The 6,909-nt window shown below is 41.4% G+C and overlaps 1 long non-coding RNA gene across 1 annotated transcript; it reads right to left on the reverse strand.

Moving 5' to 3' along the window:
• Positions 1–724: 724 nt before the first annotated feature.
• Positions 725–5,949, reverse strand: LOC141573975 (uncharacterized). Its single transcript, XR_012500465.1, has 3 exons — positions 1,779–5,949; positions 1,283–1,463; positions 725–958 (listed from the first exon to the last, which is right to left on the reverse strand). It is a non-coding gene; the product is annotated as an uncharacterized LOC141573975 (long non-coding RNA).
• Positions 5,950–6,909: the final 960 nt, after the last annotated feature.

Raw genomic sequence — 6,909 nt, forward strand, 5'->3', positions numbered from 1 at the left:
AAAGGTCAAAAAAGGGTAAGTCAGCACTAGAAATCAGGGGGTGCATAAAGCAAGATGGAAAGATACCAAAAATCAATTTCACCCCTTTTAAAATTTGCCTTAGGTTCGTCCTCATCATGGAAATAGGGAAGAAAGAAAGAGAGTGAGGAGACTCAGTTAAGGTTGTAAATGAAAGAAGGAAAGAATTATGGCACTGACTGTAAGTTTCGAGGGAAAAAAATCAGTAGAAATTCAATAAATATTTTATATCGTCCAAGAATCAATAGAGGACTGGATGATGGATGGATCCAAGACAGTGAAAACGGGTGATACCTATTCAAACTCTGGATTTTCAGAATAAAACCATCAATCAAAATCAACCCTATTCTGTTCTCACAAAACAGAATCTCTCATTGGTCAGTTAAACTCGCCACGCATGCCCTTAAGAGGGGCAAACCTTAATGCCTCCACGAAGGCTTTTGGTTAAGTTGTGTGAGCTGCAGACCTGTTGAAAACGAGAGCTGACATATATACACAGAACAAAAGCACTGATGGTGATGGTCCAGGACCCTCGCTATTTCCCCCTCGGTGGCGAACATGTGCTTCACAACTTCCCCCTCATGTCCTCGAGTGCTCACTCTTCATGTGTTGACCCTTTCCAAGAAATCTATCCTCATCTAGGTTATCTTCAGGCAAGAATTAAAAAAAAAAAAAAAACTCAATTCTTTGCCCTGTAAGCGTCTGAAAAAAAGTAGCTCACATTTTATGCTCCTACAGCCTCACCATCCACTCTCTCCTAACTACTCAGAAGCGGACTTCTAGTCCCACGTCTCCACCTCCACTTTCTCACCGTTGGCTGAATCAGAGCCATCCATCCAATCCAACAGCTGGAAACCAAAGGGAGCTATGAGCACTTCACACGTGGTTCATTCCAACTGAGATGCGCGGTGAGTACAGAATACAGGCTGGATTTCAAAGACTTAGTACAAAATCGAGAATGTAAAATGTAAGTTTGTGCATTGATTCTATGCTAAAGGATAATATATTTAATATATTGGGTTAATTAAAATACATTTTTTAACTTAACTTTACCTGCTTCTTTTTTGATGTGACTACTCAGAAATTTTAAATCATGCGTGGGGTCCACGTATTGGAAAGGTCTTTTCTCGGCCATTTTCTCTTTTGGCCTCCATGCAGCCTTTGAGATTGTCAGTGGCCCTCCACCGCCCTCCCACCTCTTTTTTGAAATCCTCTCCCTGATTTCTGGTTTGCTACAAAGGCCTACTTCTGCCTCCTTTCTCACCTTCTCATCTTCTCTTGAACTAAAGCAGCTGGAAAGTGGCCGTAGGAATCCTGCAGCAGGAAGTGTCTCTCCAGAGCTGTAACACTTCAATGTCAGGCAGTATTTCTAGTCATGCTGAAATTAACCCTTGCCGAAGGAGGGGGAGAGAAACTGTCCAAGGAAACCGTGGCGGGTAGGTGATCTAAATTGCATGAAGACAGGTAAGTAACGGTGAGATGAAGGAGAAAACATTGAAAGGGGGTCCTGTATCACACGTCCTGCCCCCACCCCGCCCCCTGCACTGACAGCTCGCTTTGGTGAATAGCTCTCATCCCATTTCCACCTGCCAAACTGTCCACGATGCCATATTTTCTACCAAAGCCTTTCCTCTTTCCTCCGCAGCCCAGCCTGGAGGTGCCTGCTCTAACTCCCAACTACTCCTGGGAAACTCTTCCAGCCCTGAACGCTTTTAAAGCCATTAGTATGTGTGTGCGCGTGTGTGACTTCACTTAAGAACCTGTAAATTCTTGGAGAGCGAGAGCCAAATCCGATCGCCAGCCCCCAGGAAATGAGTAATCAGGAGGGCTAGTCAGAAGGATGTTCACGTGCAGAAAGACAGAAGAAAACAGCAAATTAGTATTTTTCACATTATTCTCCCTCTGCATATTCATTTATTCATTCTCTCTCTTTCTACCTCTAAACACACACACACATACAAACATATAATATATCTGTCAATTGGATCAATACAAAGACGACAGACAGATAAAGATGGATAGATATCTCAGGACCAGGGCTAGGAGATATGGGTGAGGTGTCCTCGGGACATACAGAGGAATCCAGTCCCAGCCCTGCCTCTATACACCTGTACCTGTACCTCTATACATGCCACCAGTGACCTGACATGTGCATCTGTAGGCAAATCTCTAGTCCTCATGGAAAGAATAATCGCACGTGACTCACAGTGTTGCTGTAAGGATTAAATGAATTATTGCACACGAGAAAAGGTACCAGAAACCTTGCTTAACAGTATTCTCAATACATATCACCATTATTAATAACATTTATTACAATAATAATGCATTTGATTTACTTAAGCTGGCAAAGTTGTAAGTTGAAGCACCTGGAATGAAGTGGTCCAAAATGGTGCGAGTTTAGAAACAGAGTTTTCACGTGAGTGGGTTTTTACCACTCTGTGCCTGCAGCAGTGAATACTGGAGTACACACTCTTTGAATACAGAAAAAATAAACATAGCTCAGAAATAAAGTTCTATTTTGCAAATGGTAAAATCAAACCGGAAAATTCTAATGAGCCCCATCTGCACGTACGCCCGCTATTCTTTGTAATATTTGCTATAGATTTTTTTTTTAAATGGTGATCAAATATTACAGGACCTCACAAGAGCTTAAGTGCTGAACTTTAATTTTAAGTCTGGCGTTTTTTTCATGAGTGTGGGAAGCACTGGGCAGAGAAATGCACTTTGAGCTGTGTGGAGGGCAGTGGGGCGCACTGATTTCATTTTCACTCTTAAAACCTGTATAAAAATAACATTATTATGACACAGTGGAACCCCGTACAATATGTCAAAATGACTAAGAAAAGAAAATAAAAGGAGGAAAACTTTAAGTGGGTTTGATTTTGAAAGCCAAATATTTTTAGAAAAATCTAATGAAACCTGCTTATGACTTTCTTACTTTCAATATTTCCCTACATCAAATGTTTACCTTTCAAAGGCCTGGTTAGAACATGAACACACACACACACACACACACATACGGTATTTCTTTTCAACATTTCCCTTTCCCTGTCCCTGAGAAGATATTATAAGGGATACGCTCTAATATTAAAACAAATACATAAATAAACTACCAGTGGGGAAAAACAGTGCATCATTTCTTAAAGGTCTTAACCTCACCAAGGCTGGGCTTCCCTGGGGTCTGCTTTGCCCTGTTGGACAGGAAGCAGCACAAAGTTAACTTCAAAGTGTTGCAGCACTAGCAACGGACGGCTGTTGTTGGGCCCTAAAGAGAAACTGTTGAGGAAATGCAGTTCCCCATAGCCCCCTGCAGCCAGACTCCAAGAACATTCTCCATAAACCATCAGAGGTGCCGTGGGGCCAAGGTGCCACGCCTTGTCCTTGGCTCTGCCCTGGCTCTGCTTCTTGGTTCTCCAAGTGCTGAGCTCCCTCCGATCATGGATGAGCACCTACAGGCCGAGGTTTCTATCTGAGGCTGAAAAATATGTCAGAACACACATTAGTGAGACGCAAGGCACTCAAAGAGAGGTGTGCATCCTTCAGTAACAAAAACACCCACCAGTTAATAGCGGCTCATCTCAGATAACGTGCTGAAAGAACGTCTGCTGCTTGGGAGTAGGATGTTGTAGCAACGGTGGTTAGAAAGCCAGGAAATATATAATTAACATCTTCCACTTTCCCAAGTACTCAACTCACCCTGTTTCCATGTGAGCTATGTCCCAGGAAATCAGCAGATGGCGCTGTTCCCTGAGGCTCAGAGCTTGTCAGAGTAGCCGGAGTCTGAATACGGGATTGTACTTCACAAGGCATACAGGTAGGATGTCAGAGGCGATAAATCCACCTTCTCGAAATGCTGGGTAAGCCGAGATTTATTTGCCATTAAGAACTGATCAGGCAGTTTTATTAACGGAAAGAGAGGTCCTGATGAGTCTATGCTACGGAAAGCTTATCACTCATCTGTGTTGAAACTGACTTTCTCTTTTGACCTATGCTTTTAATACAGTTTCCAAATACAGATTTTGCTTTTCAACCATTCTGTTCGTCCGTATAGCTTGGTGCTACTACCAGTGAGAGAGGAAAACCAAACCCAATCTCCAGGGGAGGTCTGAGGTGAACAGTGTACCACACACGTGGAGGATGACTTGCCTCAGCGCTAGCACTCCTTGCTGATGGGAGGAGGGAGCCTGGGGAGTTTCTAACCACCTAGTCCAGAAAAGGAGGCAGCGTGTGATCCAATTTCCCATCAGAAACACTTGGGAGACTATTTTAAAGTGACAGATTTCCAAACTTACCTCAAACCTGCTGCATCCAAAACCCTGGGGGTATGATTCTGGAACCTGTTTTTTTGTTTGTTTGTTTTGTTTTTAATCTCCTCAAGTTAATTCTGATGCAGCTGGGGCATTATTTGACAACTAGGACTTCTAAACAATATAACAAGTTCCAACAACATAATGAAGAATCCTATGATATTTAAAAAAATAGAAAATAAAAAAAAAATAAACTTGCAGGAAGCATGAGTAACTCAGCACCTCAGAGACTCAAAGGACCTTATCATTCCTTGGACTACCTCTTAAAAACTTGCTTTTATGAGTATGAACGTTCATGACAAAAAAAAAAAAAAGCCACTTACCTAAATAAACTCGAGGAAATTGTTCCCTTTCATGGGAGAAATCTGTGAGTAAAAAGCTATAAAGTTGAATTATTCTTTCCTATGAAGCTGCTGCATTTCCCGTCCAATATTAGTGGGTCATCTGCTATACAATTAGCATGAGACCAAGTCCCCATCCTCACGGAGCGTAGCCAGCGCGCGTTGTGCCGGGAAAGGCGAACAGCAGTGTAAACCAGAAACTGTGCTCTAGGCCAGGTGGAATGGAACATAAAGGAGAAACACAACAAGGGAACTGGGAGAAATTTAAAATAATGATGCATTCTGACATGGGGCAATTTCCGTTTTTGTCCTTAGAAGACATGACATACTTTTAAAAGGAATTATGATTGGGATGCCGTTTGCTTAAAAAAAAAATAGCCAGTTATTTTGAATGGCCGCCTTTCCTGGGAAGATCCATGAAAAACAGTTCCTGGACCACTAGGCACTTTACATAAGCCCCCTCCGTGGTGTGGCCATCTTCCCCATGCTCTCCGGTCCTCCAGCCCCTAACCTCCTGCCATACCTGTAAAACTTTCCTAACAAGATGTAGGTCAAAAGCTTGGACCCCCAGGCTTGTTGGATGCTTCTGGTTTTACAAAGACCTAAATGCTGCTCGGTGGTCCTCTTTCAGATTAGGAGGAACTACTAATTAATTAATTTCACATTAAAGTGAGAGGCCACACTAAATCCATGAGTGATTTCACAGCATGTGTCTTGGACATCTACAGTCAGTTGTTGACACTGCAGTAAGTTAGAAAATAGGCCATTTTTTTCCAGAGTCTTGGCTACCTCTGATGCTTTTTGTAACCTTTATGCTTCTGTGAATTGCATCTTATTTTTTTTCCCCTTTTCAAAAATAAGCCCGATATGTCACAGCTTAGAGTTTCTTGGAGGACTTGTCCTTCTGGGTTATGAAATACCTGAGAGTGGATTTTATTTTGGGTTGCTGTTCCAACTCCATCAGTGGAACAGAGTTATATATGAGAATATCAAACACTAGTTGGTAAAGCTGTTTCTTATGGGGGTGTGGGTTAAAATCTGCAAAACCACATACACGTATACAGGAATCGAACACGTTGGTATATCCGTGGAAGATGGTGGGAACCAGGTTTGTCACTGTTCGAGTGGCAGTTTACACACATGCCAGGCTGAGCAGAGGCTAGAATGAGCCATCTGGTTCTAGCATTCAAGTTGGAGACATCTCTATCTTTTCTCTCTCTCTCTCTTTTTTTTTTTTTCAGTTTTCACCTCATTGTTTTATTCAGTTTTCTCCAAAGGCAAAAATCAAAGGTAATAGAGATAACAAACATTATTTGAATTGGCTCACAAATCTGATAAGTAAAACCTGAAAGACAGAAAATGTTACACAAGTTGCAAAGAAAGCACTGCTGGAGTTTCAATGACTTGATAGCAAAGGGAAATAATATAAACGCTACAGGTGTTAACGTTTAGAACAGTACTTGCAACCTGCTCATTTCTAGGCAATTCTGGGACCCTGGTGCAATGAAGGGTTCCTTCAGTATTTTGATAGATGGAGGGTTTCTTCATCTATCATTGCTGAGTTCCTTTGACATGTATGAAATCATGTTTAGCTTACTATAGATACAAATGGTCGTGCATTTAAATGTTTATATATGTATGTGTGTGTATAGAGGGGTTAATACACACACATTTATTTTCTTGCTTTCAACTGAAAGAACCTAGAAACAGTCACATCTCAGAAGCAACAAGCACATCCAACACCCAGATGTTAGCTTCTAATGCCATTCCCCAGTAAGAGGAACTGGGGGCTCCTTGGAGGAATGGCTGATTATATGACACTGGCAAGGAATGTACGAGATGAGCCTGGAGCATCCTGCAGTGCCAGAAAGTAAGGAAGTGCTAAACAATCAAACAAACAACAACAAAAAACGAAGATGGAAAATGCCAAAAGGGCACATGCAGCATCTTGAGAGAGCTCACAATGGCCAACCCTGGAAAAATTTAAGCAATTTAAGTATATAACTAAAAATATCAAAGTATTAAATTATAATCCAAAATATAAAATAAATGTCCACAAGCCCATACCATTCTAAATAGAGAGAATAGACAAATCTTTGTATAAAGGGATTCCAAATAATGATGCAGATAATCAGTCATGAAGGATTTACTTATGCCAATAATAATGTTGTTCCATGTATAAATAAAAGGCATCAAATCAATTATATAAGCATAATGATCACATGGTGCATGACTGTAGGTTT

The sequence above is a fragment of the Camelus bactrianus genome, chromosome 19 (genome assembly GCF_048773025.1).
Source record: "Camelus bactrianus isolate YW-2024 breed Bactrian camel chromosome 19, ASM4877302v1, whole genome shotgun sequence".
Lineage (NCBI taxonomy): Eukaryota > Metazoa > Chordata > Mammalia > Artiodactyla > Camelidae > Camelus > Camelus bactrianus.